General features: G+C 43.4%; 1 pseudogene; it reads right to left on the bottom strand.

Annotated features, from left to right (window-relative positions):
* Window positions 1-1,099: 1,099 nt before the first annotated feature.
* The window catches only part of LOC135538327 (periplakin-like), a 37,371-nt pseudogene continuing 20,531 nt past the window's right edge, over window positions 1,100-17,939 (bottom strand).

Below are 17,939 nucleotides of genomic sequence, written 5' to 3' on the forward strand. Positions count from 1 at the left end.
CTCCTCATTAAACAGTAACTGGTGAAGAGTCTTGTGTTCTGGTTGAGGTGTTCTCCTCATTAAACATTAACTGGTGTAGAGTCTTGTGTTCTAGTTGAGGTGGTCTCCTCATTAAACAGTAACTGGTGTATATTATGTTCTGGTTGAGGTGTTCTCCTCATTAAACAGTAACTAGTGTAGAGTCTTGTGTTCTAGTTGAGGTGGTCTCCTCATTAAACAGTAACTGGTGTAGAGTCTTGTGTTCTGGTTGAGGTGTTCTCCTCATTAAACAGTAATTGGGGTAGTCTGGTAGTTGTACCATTTTAGCCCTAGTTGGCAGATGTTACTTCAATATACTACAGTGTTGTCTGCAAAAACACTACAGTAAATACTAGTCATGTCTGCAAAAACACATGAGTTAAGACTACTGTAATGTTCGCAAAAACACAACAGTGATTATTATAGTATATAAATATAGTAACACTACAGTATTCAGACCATAGTTTAATATAGTATGTTTTTATATGGGTAACGATGACCTTCATGTAGCCTAATGTTACTGTATCCTAATGTTATTGTAGTCTACTGTATCCTAATGTTATTGTAGCCTACTGTATCCTAATGTTATTGTAGCCTACTGTATCCTAATGTTATTGTAGTCTACTGTATCCTAATGTTATTGTAGCCTACTGTATCCTAATGTTATTGTAGCCTACTGTATCCTAATGTTATTGTAGTCTACTGTATCCTAATGTTATTGTAGCCTACTGTATCCTAATGTTATTGTAGTCTACTGTAGCCTACTGTGATAAAGCCGTGGATGGTTTTGGCTGGTTTGGTTGGTGGGAGGACTGTTCTTTCACCATTACGAACATACCCTCTTATCTTCAGCAATTTGTTTGTAACTGATCGGTTCGATGACCAGATCTGTCCTTGAGATTAACAGGAATACGGTGGTTCGCAAGAAAAGCTGTACAGTAATATTTATTTCAGTAAATACGAGCTTCATGTATGGAACATATGCCTAAGGATTACCTATCTATAAGCAATATATCTTTGTAAATCTATAGTGTGTTTAAAACTGGCCTACGTTTTAAAGAAACACACAACAAGTTTACCCTTTATCATTTGACTGTTTTATTTCTTATGTAAGACGTGTAAAAACAGGACAACCGAGAGACCGTTTGACAGTAGCATACCACAGACCGACATTACCAATATCCGTTCATATCCTTGTGTATGTAAATTCAACCCCACGTTCAAAACAAAATAAACATATTTAAAAGTACTACCTCCAACCCTGTACCCCAGTGTAAGTAGTTTAACAAGCGTATTCCAGGGACAGACAGAAAACCCTTCTACAACATTTGACTGGCTGTAAACACAGCCATACCAACCCCCATTTTAAAACCAGAACACCCGTTTGTGTATTTATAGTGTATTATGTGTTTGAAAATAAATATAACAGTGCAATGTAGAGAGAGAGAGAGAGAAAGAGGAAGTATACATTTAAAACTAACATATTGTTTAATGTTAGATAAAGTACGTCAGAATTAAAACATTTTGGAAGATTCAAATCTAGTGAAATCCAAAATCAAGAAACGGCACCCATTTCAAACTCATGGAAGTCAGACACATAGACTTAGAAAAAAGTAGTTTTGTTCAGATGTTTCTTTTTCACTTGGTCTTTCCCGACACCATGACTCCGAACTCCTGGATGGTGATCTCCTTGTCATGGTACTGCTGCAGCTGGCGGTTGGTGATGTTCCCAGCCCTCAGGGCGTCTTCAATGGAGAACTTCTTCCCAGACTTCCTGTCGTGGAGAACAGAGGACTCCCCTTGGGGCCCTTGACACTGATCTCCTCCCAGTCGCACTCCTGGCTCTGGAGGTTCACAAACATCTTCCAGTCGATCAGCCCCAGCTTGTAGGCCTCCTCCGGCCTCATCTCCTTACCCGAGTCGGGATCGATGACCACAATGGATCTCCTCAGGTGGCTCTCCCTCTGCTCCCTCTTGATCTGGATGGCCGACAGGCTCTTCTGTAGCTTCTCGATCTCCTCATCCTTCTGGCTGGTGATGGCCCTCAGTTCGGCCAGCTCCCTCTGCAGTGAGTCCAGCCTCAGCTCTAGGTTCTTCCCGCTCTCCATGGGGGCCGAGTTGGAGATGCTCCGGGTCTCCGTAGAGGTGATCTGGATCTCGGACTGCAGCCTGCGGATGTCATTCTGTAGCCTCTGGTTCTCCTGCTGGAGGCGACTGCTCTCGTCCGCGGATGTAGTCCAGCTCCTTGGACGACTTGGTGTTGGTGAACTCCATGTCGGACAGGCGGGACTTGAGGCTGCCCAGCTCCTGGTCCAGCTCGAGCCTCCTCCTCTTCTCCTGTTCCAGCGTCCTCGTCATCTTCTCGATCTCCAGCTCAGCCTCTGGGTCTTTCTCTACCTGGATGGTCTCGGTGCGCACCACCTTCTCCTTCACCACCATCCTCTCCAGGGTGACCTGCTGCTGGAGCAGGACGTTCAGCTCCTTCTCCAGCAGGGTGCGCTTGTGTCTCTCCTCCTCCACCTGCAGCTTGAGGATGGAGTGCTCTTTCTCTTGCTGGGGGTCCTGCTGGAGAACCACCATCTGTTTCACTGTGACCCTCTCCCTGTTCTCCTTGTCCCTGACCTCCATCTCGTTCAACCTGACCCTCAGCCTCTGGATCTCCAGCTCTGCATCGCGCCGAGCTCGGCGTTCTCGCTCCAGCTCCTCCAGCTGTGCGTCCAGGTTGGCCTTCTGCCTCTGAAGTTGGAAGAGCTCCTCTTCAGGGTCTCCCTCTGCCTCTGTTCATTGTTGATGTTCTGTGTGAAGGTGCTGCACTCTGACCTCAGTAATGGGTCCTCCTCCATCTTAACCACCTCCTGCTGGACAACCTTCTCCCTGACCTGGGACAGGTCGATCTTCCTTAGCCGGATCTTCTCCTCATTAGCTGATCGCTCCCTCTCCAGGTCCAGGCGTTTCTTCTGCTCATCCGCCAGCTTCCTCTTCAGGATCTCAATCTCCTCCTTGGTCTTGGGGTTTTCTTTGTACTCCAGCACCTCGTTAACCACCTCTTTAATTTGCACCTGTGGCTTGGTGTCCTTCCACCGCTGAATCTCGTCCCTCAGCTGCCTGATCTCCATCTCTGACTTCTCCGTCTGGTACGTCTTGTCCACAATCTCGTTGCGGAGTTTCTCCAGCTCCCTCTCGGTCTGAGGGTCCGTCTTGTACTTGATGACTTCCTTGATGATCTCCTTGATCTCGATCTGCGGACCTCTGTTTCTCAGCATCTTCAGCTCGTCCTGGTGGGACTTCAGCTGCTGGTCTGCGTCTCTGTATCTCCTCTGGTGTTCCACCAGTTCCATGCGAAGGTTGGCCACTTCAGCCTCAGCCTTGGGGTCAGGCCTGACGATCTCCCTCACCTTCTCCTGAACTATGACCCTCGACTTTTCCTCCTCTAGGCTGGAGATCTTCCTCTGGAGGTCGGCGCGCTCCCCTTTGGGAAGACCGGTGCTTGGCCTTCTCATCCTCATGTTGCATCCTGAGATTCTCTACCTCCCTCTCAAAGGCGATATCCTTCTCCACCTTCAGCACCTCCTTGATGGAGATCTTCTCCTCGGCCATGGACTTCTCCTTCTCCAGCCTGCGGAGCTTGTCCTGGAGGAAGCGCAGCTCGTCCTCCAGTTGCTTCCTGCCCTCCTGCTCTTTCTGCTTCCTGTCCAAGAGGATGCGGTACTCGTTCTCCAGTTGCGGGTCGTTCTGAACTTTAATCACCTCCTCCTCTGTGATCACCTCCTGCTCCTTGGACTTCTGCTGTGCCAGGAGCGTCACCTGCTTGGTGATCTGGATCACCTCGTTGTCCTTGATGGTCTTCCTCCTCCTCAGTTCTTCCAGCTCCTCCCTGAGCCTCCTCACCTCCTCCTCCTGGCCGCGGTCCTCTCGATACGCAGCACCTCCTTCACGGTGTACTGCTGTGCTCCTTCTTTGATCTCTGTTTCGATGCCACGCAGCTTCAGCCTCAGCGCCTCCAGCTCGTTGTCCATGGCCCGGGTGACCCGGGTTTCGTCTGACAGTTTCTGACGGACATTGTGGACCTCGTCAACCAGAGTCGGATCCGGAACCTTCTTGATGATCTCCTTCTTGACGACGGTGTCCTCCGGCTTCTGGCCCTCCAACATGTAGATGTCTGTCTGGATTTTCTCTAGATCCTTCTCCAGCTGCTCCCTCCTCTGGATCTCGTCTTTCAGTTGACTCTCGATCCTCCAGGCTTCTTCTCCCGGAGCAGCAGATCTGACTTGTTGGACATTGTTGCTGACGATCACGTCTGATTGCTGAGAGAGAGGGAGAGGAGGCTGGCGTTATTGTTTTTAGAAGTAATGGCAATGATGTTTATTTAGAATGATGTGACATTTAAATTCTATTTTGGATCTATATAAAGATGTGCCACATTGATTGTTGAACATTCAGGAGTATCTCACCTGATTCATAAGGCCTTGTGCAAACTGCAAATTCGCCATCCTTTGCTTGTTCACTGCATTCACTTCGGTGAATTTAGCTTCAATGGCAGATTCCTGTCAACAAGGAAATTATGAAAATGTATGGAACCAGAGGCATCATTTGCTACTGTTATTATACTGCTGCTCTTTAATTATATCTTTATTTTTTACTTCACACTTATTTTTCTTAACTGCATTGATGGTTAAGGGGCTTGTAAGTAAGCATTTCACTGTAATGTCTACCTACACCTGTTGTATTTGGCATGTCACTGTAAGGTCTACCTACACCTGTTGTATTTGGCATGTCACTGTAAGGTCTACACGTGTTGTATTCAGCATGTCACTGTAAGGTCTACACCTGTTGTATTCAGCATGTCACTGTAAGGTCTACACCTGTTGTATTCAGCATGTCACTGTAAGGTCTACACCTGTTGTATTCAGCATGTCACTGTAAGGTCTACACAGCTGTTGTATTTGGCACGTGACATAACATTTCATTAGATTTGATTTTCAGAATGTTCATTAGAAGATGTCGTACAAAAGACTTCCTGAAAATGTATCAGAAGGTGTCACATTACAACGTGTACTATGCATTGAGGTTACAGTCAAGGGCTGACTCTCACATTACACAATATTCTATATCAGTGGACTACTGCCCATGCACCCTATTCCCTATATAGTGCACTACTTTTGACCAGGACCCATGCACCCTATTCCCTATATAGTGCACTAATTTTGACCAGGACCCATGCACCCTATTCCCTATATAGTGCATGAATTTTGACCAGGGCCCATGCACCCTATTCCCTATATAGTGCACTAATTTTGACCAGGGCCCATGTACCCTATTCCCTATAGAGTGCACTACTTTTGACCAGGGCCCATGCACCCTATTCCCTATATAGTGCACTACTTTTGACCAGGACCCATGCACCCTATTCCCTATATAGTGCACTACTTTTGACCAGGGCCCATGCACCCTATTCCCTACATAGTACACTACTTTTGACCAGGGCCCATGCACCCTATTCCCTACATAGTACACTACTTTTGACCAGGGCCTTATGACCAGAGTCCAAAAGTAGTGCACTAAATAGGTAAATGGGTTTCATTTGGGCCACAGCTGCAGTCTTCCTTACCTCTGCCTTGACCCTGAGTGCAGGGGACTCCAGTCTGCTTCTCTTGTAGGTCTGAGGGACCAGCCCGTCTTCAAGGTCCAGAATAGACTTGAACTTCTCAGTATCATTCTCATAGTCCTGCAAAAACACAAATTAGTCAAATCAATTATTCATTGAAGAGGAAGAAAAATGAGAGAAAGTGTTACATCAAATCGTATACATTTCTCCTAGCCGTAGGTAATCAGAATGGATGTGTCGATCGGTGTTCATTCCCCTACCTTGACGGCCTGCTGGTAAAGTTGGGCATTTTTCGACACGTTGTTCAACTCAGACTCCTTCTTTTTAATGTCAGAGAGCAGGTTCTGTGACAATACAGCAATCAACATTTTAGACCGAGAAACATAACAGGACCATTAGAGGTGGAAGACTGACTAGAGGTATAGAAACATAACAGAACCATTAGAGGTAGAGGACTGACTATAGAAACATAACAGGACCATTAGAGGTAGAGGACTGACTATAGAAACATAACAGGGCCATTAGAGGTAGAGGACTGACTATAGAAACATAACAGGGCCATTAGAGGTAGAGGACTGACTATAGAAACATAACAGGACCATTAGAGGTAGAGGACTGACTATAGAAACATAACAGGGCCATTAGAGGTAGAGGACTGACTATAGAAACATAACAGGGCCATTAGAGGTAGAGGACTGACTATAGAAACATAACAGGGCCATTAGAGGTAGAGGACTGACTATAGAAACATAACAGGACCATTCGAGGTAGAGGACTGACTATAGAAACATAACAGAACCATTAGAGGTAGAGGACTGACTATAGAAACATAACAGGACCATTAGAGGTAGAGGACTGACTATAGAAACATAACAGGACCATTAGAGGTAGAGGACTGACTATAGAAACATAACAGGGCCATTAGAGGTAGAGGACTGACTAGAGGTATAGAAACATAACAGGGCCATTAGAGGTAGAGGACTGACTATAGAAACATAACAGGACCATTAGAGGTAGAGGACTGACTATAGAAACATAACAGGACCATTAGAGGTAGAGGACTGACTATAGAAACATAACAGGACCATTAGAGGTAGAGGACTGACTATAGAAACATAACAGGGCCATTAGAGGTAGAGGACTGACTAGAGGTATAGAAACATAACAGGACCATTAGAGGTAGAGGACTGACTAGAGGTATAGAAACATAACAGGACCATTAGAGGTAGAGGACTGACTATAGAAACATAACAGGACCATTAGAGGTAGAGGACTGACTATAGAAACATAACAGGACCATTAGAGGTAGAGGACTGACTATAGAAACATAACAGGGCCATTAGAGGTAGAGGACTGACTAGAGGTATAGAAACATAACAGAACCATTAGAGGTAGAGGACTGACTAGAGGTATAGAAACATAACAGGACCATTAGAGGTAGAGGACTGACTATAGAAACATAACAGAACCATTAGAGGTAGAGGACTGACTAGAGGTATAGAAACATAACAGAACCATTAGAGGTAGAGGGCTGACTATAGAAACATAACAGGACCATTAGAGGTAGAGGACTGACTATAGAAACATAACAGGACCATTAGAGGTAGAGGACTGACTATAGAAACATAACAGGACCATTAGAGGTAGAGGACTGACTATAGAAACATAACAGGACCATTAGAGGTAGAGGACTGACTATAGAAACATAACAGGACCATTAGAGGTAGAGGACTGACTATAGAAACATAACAGGACCATTAGAGGTAGAGGACTGACTATAGAAACATAACAGGACCATTAGAGGTAGAGGACTGACTATAGAAACATAACAGAACCATTAGAGGTAGAGGACTGACTATAGAAACATAACAGGACCATTAGAGGTAGAGGACTGACTATAGAAACATAACAGGACCATTAGAGGTAGAGGACTGACTAGAGGGATAGGAACATTAGTTTTAGTTCAGGACAGGGTTGCAAAATTGTGAACACCTGACTATCCTCAACGGTGCCGGGGTAAAGTTTCCCCTAGGTACAGATCTAAAATCAGCTTCCCCTCCCCCAATCCTAACATTAACCATTAGTGGGACAATCAGAAATCAGCTTCCCTCCCCAATCCTAACATTAACCATTTGTGGGACAATCAGAAATCAGCTTCCCTCCCCAATCCTAACATTAACCATTTGTGGGACAATCAGAAATCAGCTTCCCTCCCCAATCCTAACATTAACCATTAGTGGGACAATCAGAAATCAGCTTCCCTCCCCAATCCTAACATTAACCATTTGTGGGACAATCAGAAATCAGCTTCCCTCCACCCAATCCTAACATTAACCATTAGTGGAACAATCAGAAATCAGCTTCCCTCCCCAATCCTAACATTAACCATTAGTGGAACAATCAGAAATCAGCTTCCCTTCACCCAATCCTAACATTAACCATTAGTGGAACAATCAGAAATCAGCTTCCCTTCACCCAATCCTAACATTAACCATTAGTGGGACAATCAGAAATCAGCTTCCCTTCACCAATCCTAACATTAACCATTAGTGGGACAATCAGAAATCAGCTTCCCTTCACCAATCCTAACATTAACCATTAGTGGGACAATCAGAAATCAGCTTCCCTTCACCCAATCCTAACATTAACCATTAGTGGGACAATCAGAAATCAACCACCTACCTTCTGGTTTTCCAGCTTGGTTTCCACCTGACTGAGGTTGTCTTTCTCAGTTGGCTCATAGTTTGGCACGCGGGACAGCCAGTTGTTCAGGTTGTCGTAGTCACTGCGGTAGTTACTGTACGACGTCTTAGCCCTCTGCAGGCTCTGAGTTCTGTAACACACCCACAACACAACGTGAACGTAACACACCACAACACAACGTGAACGTAACACACCACAACACAAGGTGAACGTAACACACCACAACACAAGGTGAACGTAACACACCACACCACAACATGAACGTAACACACCACAACACACCGTGAACGTAACACACCACAACGTGAACGTAACACACCACACCACAACGTCATGTGACGTCTATTATAGTAAAACCACAATCCAGGTCTGGCTATGATGAGTCTTGTTCTTGGCTTCACAACCCTCTTTTTACCAGTCGTCGGGGGCGACCAACGCTCAATCAGTCCTCTAACCTCACAAATATCATTTATGGGATGTCAAAGGTCACTACATTCCAATTCTCTACCCTTCTCCCTGAAGTGTGCACTTGTACACTTCCCCTTTATGGATTTAAAATGATTGGACTGGTGTAAATGGGAACTCCCCCTCCAGTCATACTTGTACCGATCCAATGGTTTTGAGTTCTGGAGAAGGGTGGAACATCGGAACGCAGCCACAGGGTTCAACTGCACCTCAGAGACTGCTGCCTTGTGTACGGTACAGAGTCATGGGGAACACTGGTCACTTCAATAAAAGTTTACATACCGTTTTACCTACTTCATGTCTATACACTGTATTCTAGTCATGGTTCATTCTATATAACTACTGCTGTACACACTGTTTCTAATTCATATACTGTCTATACACACCATCCTATATAACTACTGTCTATAATGTCTATACACACCATCCTATATAACTGCTGTCTATAATGTCTATACACACCATCCTATATAACTACTGTCTATACACACCATCCTATATAACTGCTGTCTATACTGTCTATACACACCATCCTATATAACTACTGTCTATAATGTCTATACACACCATCCTATATAACTACTGTCTATACACACCATCCTATATAACTACTGTCTATACACACCATCCTATATAACTACTGTCTATAATGTCTATACACACCATCCTATATAACTACTGTCTATACACACCATCCTATATAACTACTGTCTATACACACCATCCTATATAACTAATGTCTATACTGTCTATACACACCATCCTATATAACTACGGTCTATAATGTCTATACACACCATCCTATATAACTACTGTCTATACACACCATCCTATATAACTACTGTCTATACACACCATCCTATATAACTACTGTCTATACACACCATCTTATATAACTAGTTTACATACCGTTTTACCTACTTCATGTCTATACACTGTATTCTAGTCATGGTTCATTCTATATAACTACTGCTGTACACACTGTTTCTAATTCATATACTGTCTATACACACCATCCTATATAACTACTGTCTATAATGTCTATACACACCATCCTATATAACTGCTGTCTATAATGTCTATACACACCATCCTATATAACTACTGTCTATACACACCATCCTATATAACTGCTGTCTATACTGTCTATACACACCATCCTATATAACTACTGTCTATAATGTCTATACACACCATCCTATATAACTACTGTCTATACACACCATCCTATATAACTACTGTCTATACACACCATCCTATATAACTACTGTCTATAATGTCTATACACACCATCCTATATAACTACTGTCTATACACACCATCCTATATAACTACTGTCTATACACACCATCCTATATAACTAATGTCTATACTGTCTATACACACCATCCTATATAACTACGGTCTATAATGTCTATACACACCATCCTATATAACTACTGTCTATACACACCATCCTATATAACTACTGTCTATACACACCATCCTATATAACTACTGTCTATACACACCATCTTATATAACTACTGTCTATACACACCATCCTATATAACTACTGTCTATACACACCATCCTATATAACTACTGTCTACACACCATCCTATATAACTAATGTCTATAATGTCTATACACACCATCCTATATAACTACTGTCTATACACACCATCCTATATAACTACGGTCTATAATGTCTATACATACCATCCTATATAACTACTGTCTATACCCACCATCCTATATAACTACTGTCTATACACACCATCCTATATAACTACTGTCTTTACACACCATCCTATATAACTACTGTCTATAATGTCTATACACACCATCCTATATAACTACTGTCTATAATGTCTATACACACCATCCTATATAACTACTGTCTATATACACCATCCTATATAACTACTGTCTACACACCATCCTATATAACTACTGTCTATACACACCATCCTATATAACTACTGTCTACACACCATCCTATATAACTACTGTCTATACACACCATCCTATATAACTACTGTCTTTACACACCATCCTATATAACTACTGTCTTTACACACCATCCTATATAACTACTGTCTATACTGTCTATACACACCATCCTATATAACTACTGTCTATACACACCATCCTATATAACTACTGTCTATACACACCATCCTATATAACTACTGTCTATAATGTCTATACACACCATCCTATATAACTACTGTCTATACACACCATCCTATATAACTACTGTCTATAATGTCTATACACACCATCCTATATAACTACTGTCTATACACACCATCCTATATAACTACTGTCTATACACACCATCCTATATAACTACTGTCTATACACACCATCCTATATAACTACTGTCTATAATGTCTATACACACCATCCTATATAACTACTGTCTATAATGTCTATACACACCATCCTATATAACTACTGTCTATACACACCATCCTATATAACTACTGTCTATACACACCATCCTATATAACTACTGTCTATACACACCATCCTATATAACTACTGTCTATACACACCATCCTATATAACTACTGTCTATACACACCATCCTATATAACTACTGTCTATAATGTCTATACACACCATCCTATATAACTACTGTCTATACACACCATCCTATATAACTACTGTCTATAATGTCTATACACACCATCCTATATAACTACTGTCTATACCCACCATTCTATATAACTACTGTCTATACACACCATCCTATATAACTACTGTCTATACACACCATCCTATATAACTACTGTCTATACACACCATCCTATATAACTACTGTCTTTACACACCATCCTATATAACTACTGTCTATAATGTCTATACACACCATCCTATATAACTACTGTCTATATACACCATCCTATATAACTACTGTCTATACACACCATCCTATATAACTACTGTCTACACACCATCCTATATAACTACTGTCTATACACACCATCCTATATAACTACTGTCTACACACCATCCTATATAACTACTGTCTATACACACCATCCTATATAACTACTGTCTTTACACACCATCCTATATAACTACTGTCTATACTGTCTATACACACCATCCTATATAACTACTGTCTATACACACCATCCTATATAACTACTGTCTATACACACCATCCTATATAACTACTGTCTATAATGTCTATACACACCATCCTATATAACTACTGTCTATACACACCATCCTATATAACTACTGTCTATAATGTCTATACACACCATCCTATATAACTACTGTCTATACACACCATCCTATATAACTACTGTCTATACACACCATCCTATATAACTACTGTCTATACACACCATCCTATATAACTACTGTCTATAATATCTATACACACCATCCTATATAACTACTGTCTATAATGTCTATACACACCATCCTATATAACTACTGTCTATACACACCATCCTATATAACTACTGTCTATACACACCATCCTATATAACTACTGTCTATACACACCATCCTATATAACTACTGTCTATACACACCATCCTATATAACTACTGTCTATAATGTCTATACACACCATCCTATATAACTACTGTCTATACACACCATCCTATATAACTACTGTCTATAATGTCTATACACACCATCCTATATAACTACTGTCTATACACACCATCCTATATAACTACTGTCTATACACACCATCCTATATAACTACTGTCTATACACACCATCCTATATAACTACTGTCTATACACACCATCTATATAACTACTGTCTATACACACCATCCTATATAACTACTGTCTATAATGTCTATACACACCATCCTATATAACTACTGTCTATAATGTCTATACACACCATCCTATATAACTACTGTCTATACACACCATCCTATATAACTACTGTCTATACACACCATCCTATATAACTACTGTCTATACACACCATCCTATATAACTACTGTCTATACACACCATCCTATATAACTACTGTCTATACACACCATCCTATATAACTACTGTCTATACACACCATCCTATATAACTACTGTCTATACACACCATCCTATATAACTACTGTCTATACACACCATCCTATATAACTACTGTCTATAATGTCTATACACACCATCCTATATAACTACTGTCTATAATGTCTATACACAGCATCCTATATAACTACTGTCTATACACACCATCCTATATAACTACTGTCTATACACAGCATCCTATATAACTACTGTCTATACACACCATCCTATATAACTAATGTCTATACACACCATCCTATATAACTACTGTCTATACACACCATCCTATTATAACTACTGTCTATACACACCATCCTATATAACTACTGTCTATACACACCATCCTATTATAACTACTGTCTATACACACCATCCTATATAACTACTGTCTATACACACCATCCTATATAACTACTGTCTATACACACCATCCTATATAACTACTGTCTATACACACCATCCTATATAACTACTGTCTATACACACCATCTTATATAACTACTGTCTATACACACCATCCTATATAACTACTGTCTATAATGTCTATACACACCATCTTATATAACTACTGTCTATACACACCATCCTATACATAGATGTTTATATTCCAGTCTGACAGTCTTGTTCTAATATTTCTATATTCCTGTCATTTGTATTTTGTAGATTTGCATGTATTGTTCCAACTGCACTGTTGGAGCGAGAAACACAGACGTTTCACTACACCCACGACAACATCCGCAACCAATAACATTTGATTGTATAATTGATTTGAAGTCCCAGTTCTGTCAGTCCCGTTTACCTGGTGTCGATCTGCCTGTTGAGGTTGTCGTAGCGTTTGTTAAGTCTGCGGACCTCTCCCTCCTGCCTCTCGATGTCGGGGCAGTGCTCCTGCAGCTTGGTTGCCATGGTGTCACAGCTGTCTTTGGCCGCACGCAGGTTAGCCTCCGTCTCCGTCACCGCGGACCTCTTGGTCTTCAGCTCTGATGCAATATCCTGTCGGGAGAGGAAGTGGAGGTTGAATTGTGTGTATGGGGAGGGGGGGGGGGGAGTTCTTCCCCAACCGGGACAAAGTTGAGATATGAGGGTGTAGCTCAGATCTTCCAGCTCATCATACATTTATACAGTATGTCATTAGCAAATGTGCTTCGGTCTTTGGTATCTGAACTGATCCGATACATTTCCTTTGTGGAGAAGATCCATTTGGATCTAAACATGAATCCTGATGAGAATAAACGAGCGATCAGAGGGCAGCCATCTTACAGCCAGTTGACGCTGTGTCTTCTCCAGAGATGAGACGTCTGCTGGGGCGACTTCCTCCCTGGCCAGCTTGTTCTCGTAGCTGGACAATAAAGATTTCCCGTTTTGAAGGGACTTCTCCAGGCGGTTGGAATTCTGAAGCCTGTAAACAAACACATGATATGATTAAATTACATTAGATTAAAATTACATTTAAAATGTGTTTAAATGGTGTCATAGTAGCCTACAGGTTAGTCATCCTAGTAAAACAGGAAAACTCTCTTTTTTAAAAATCTTTATTTAACCAGGCAAGTCAGTTAAAGAACAAATTCTTATTTTCAATGACGGCCTAGGAACTGTGGGTTAACTGCCTGTTCAGGGGCAGAACGACAGATTTGTACCTTGTCAGCTCAGGGGTTTGAACTTGCAACCTTTCGGTTACTAGTCCAATGCTCTAACCACTAGGCTACCCTGCCGCCTCTACACTCTTACCACTAGGCTACCCTGCCGCCTCTACAATCTAACCACCAGGCTACCCTGCCACCTCTACACTCTAACCACTAGGCTACCCTGCCGCCTCTACGCTCTAACCACTAGGCTACCCTGCCGCCTCTACACTCTAACCACTAGGCTACCTGCCACCTCTACACTCTAACCACTAGGCTACCCTGCCACCTCTACACTCTAGCCACTAGGCTACCCTGCCACCTCTACACTCTAACCACTAGGCTACCCTGCCACCTCTACACTCTAACCACTAGGCTACCCTGCCACCTCTACACTCTAACCACTAGGCTACCCTGCCGCCTCTACACTCTAACCACGAGGCTACCCTGCCGCCTCTACACTCTAACCACTAGGCTACCCTGCCACCTCTACACTCTAACCACTAGGCTACCCTGCCACCTCTACACTCTAACCACTAGGCTACCCTGCCACCTCTACACTCTAACCACTAGGCTACCCTACCACCTCTACACTCTAACCACTAGGCTACCCTGCCACCTCTACACTCTTAACCACTAGGCTACCCTGCCACCTCTACACTCTAACCACTAGGCTACCCTACCACCTCTACACTTTAACCACTAGGCTACCCTGCCGCCTCTACACTCTAACCACTAGGCTACCCTGCCGCCCTGGTCCTGAGTTCTGTGTAACTACTACCATCTCTACTAACAAGTACAAAAAGCTACTCACTTGTCCTCTGAGCACTTGAGCAGCAGGTTGATCTTGTCGTATTTGTTGTTGGCCTCGTTCACCTTGCCGTTCAGCTGAGGGGCGCTGGCACATTTAGGGTTAGAGGTCAGGAACTTCTCAGCCTCCCTCACCTTGGACGACTTCTCCGGCTCGATCTTACGAACCACGGCCGCAATGTCCTGGTGGAAGAATATGGGATAAGCATTCAAAAAACAAGTGTACACTTCCTGGAACTAACTAATAGTACTTCCTTGATAAGCATAAAACAACTCTCTCAAGACTTTCTTTGGTAGGATTAAATGGGTTTGAAAACTGTATCGAAAGGACTCTAGTGTAAATAGGAGGACAGGAGAAGAGTAGAGGAGGAAAAGCATCTCTACCGCTCTACACCCTCTGTGCAGAGAAAGGAGAAAAACGAGGAACTACCTTGACGTCCTGCAGACGGTCAGCGCTGTCCTGCAGAGGCCTGGTCTGCTCCAGCGGGGGGCGTACTCGAGAGTAGATGGCCTTCTCCTGTTTGTCCAGATCACTGGTCACCTTGTCCAGACCGGCCATCAGCTGGCGACACTGCTGCTCCTCCTTGTCTACAATATTCATCAGTCAATCAATCACCAAAATAACACACACCACAAATCATATACAACCAGACTCAACAATCACAACAACCATACACAATCAATCAATCACACACTGAAATAACACACACAGACTCAACAATCACAACATCCATACACAATCAATCAATCACACACCAAAATAACACACACAACAAATCATACACAACCAGACTCAATCACAACATCCATACACAATCAATGAATCACACACCGAAATAACACACACAGACTCAACAATCACAACATCCATACACAATCAATCACACACACACCAAAATAACACACACAACAAATCATACACAACCAGACTCAATCACAACATCCATACACAATCAAATCACACACACACACCAAAATAACATACACATAATCAGATACGACTACACACACACACGCACGCACGCACACACACACACACACACACACACACACACACACACACACACACACACACACACACACACACACACACACACACACACACACACACACACACACACACAATATAGAATCAGACACACATAACATAACATTCACAAATCAGACAATCACACTGGCCTACAAATCATTACAAGCTGCAGCTCTCGTGATTAACTCCAGTAGTCACATGACATGGAAACCAATCAATCACATTTATTTATAAAGTGATTTTTACACCAGCAGGTGTCACAAAGTCCTTATATAGAAACTCTGTAGCTGTAGAAGCACGGTGGCTAGGAACAACGTCCTAGAAAGGGTAGGAACCTAGGAAGAAACCTAGAGAGGAACCAGGCTCTGAGGGGTGGACCAGTCCTCTTTCTGGTTGTGCCGGGTAGAGAAGAACCAGGCTCTGAGGGGTGGACCAGTCCTCTTTCTGGTTGTGCCGGGTAGAGAAGAACCAGGCTCTGAGGGGTGGACCAGTCCTCTTTCTGGTTGTGCCAGGTAGAGAGGAACCAGGCTCTGAGGGGTGGACCAGTCCTCTTTCTGGTTGTGCCGGGTAGAGAGGAACCAGGCTCTGAGGGGTGGACCAGTCCTCTTTCTGGTTGTGCCGGGTGGTAGCAACGGGTCTAGAGACCCCTGTTATAGAGGGTAGCAACAGGTCTGGAGACCCCTGTTATAGAGGGTAGCAACAGGTCTGGAGACCCCTGTTATAGAGGGTAGCAACAGGTCTGGAGACCCCTGTTATAGAGGGTAGCAACAGGTCTGGAGACCCCTGTTATAGAGGGTAGCAACAGGTCTGGAGACCCCTGTTATAGAGGGTAGCAACAGGTCTGGAGACGCCTGTTATAGAGGGTAGCAACAGGTCTGGAGACCCCTGTTATAGAGGGTAGCAACAGGTCTGGAGACGCCTGTTATAGAGGGTAACAACAGGTCTGGAGACCCCTGTTATAGAGGGTAGCAACAGGTCTGGAGACCCCTGTTATAGAGGGTAGCAACAGGTCTGGAGACCTCTGTTATAGAGGGTAGCAACAGGTCTGGAGACCCCTGTTATAGAGGGTAGCAACAGGTCTGGAGACCCCTGTTATAGAGGGTAGCAACAGGTCTGGAGACCCCTGTTATAGAGGGTAGCAACAGGTCTGGAGACCCCTGTTATAGAGGGTAGCAACAGGTCTGAGACCCCTGTTATAGAGGGTAGCAACAGGTCTGGAGACGCCTGTTATAGAGGGTAGCAACAGGTCTGGAGACCCCTGTTATAGAGGGTAGCAACAGGTCTGGAGACCTCTGTTATAGAGGGTAGCAACAGGTCTGGAGACCCCTGTTATAGAGGGTAGCAACAGGTCTGGAGACCTCTGTTATAGAGGGTAGCAACAGGTCTGGAGACCCCTGTTATAGAGGGTAGCAACAGGTCTGGAGACCCCTGTTATAGAGGGTAGCAACAGGTCTGGAGACCCCTGTTATAGAGGGTAGCAACAGGTCTGGAGACCCCTGTTATAGAGGGTAGCAACAGGTCTGGAGACCCCTGTTATAGAGGGTAGCAACAGGTCTGGAGACCCCTGTTATAGAGGGTAGCAACAGGTCTGGAGACGCCTGTTATAGAGGGTAGCAACAGGTCTGGAGACCCCTGTTATAGAGGGTAGCA

The sequence above is a fragment of the Oncorhynchus masou genome, unplaced genomic scaffold (genome assembly GCF_036934945.1).
Source record: "Oncorhynchus masou masou isolate Uvic2021 unplaced genomic scaffold, UVic_Omas_1.1 unplaced_scaffold_941, whole genome shotgun sequence".
Taxonomy (NCBI): Eukaryota; Metazoa; Chordata; class Actinopteri; order Salmoniformes; family Salmonidae; genus Oncorhynchus; species Oncorhynchus masou.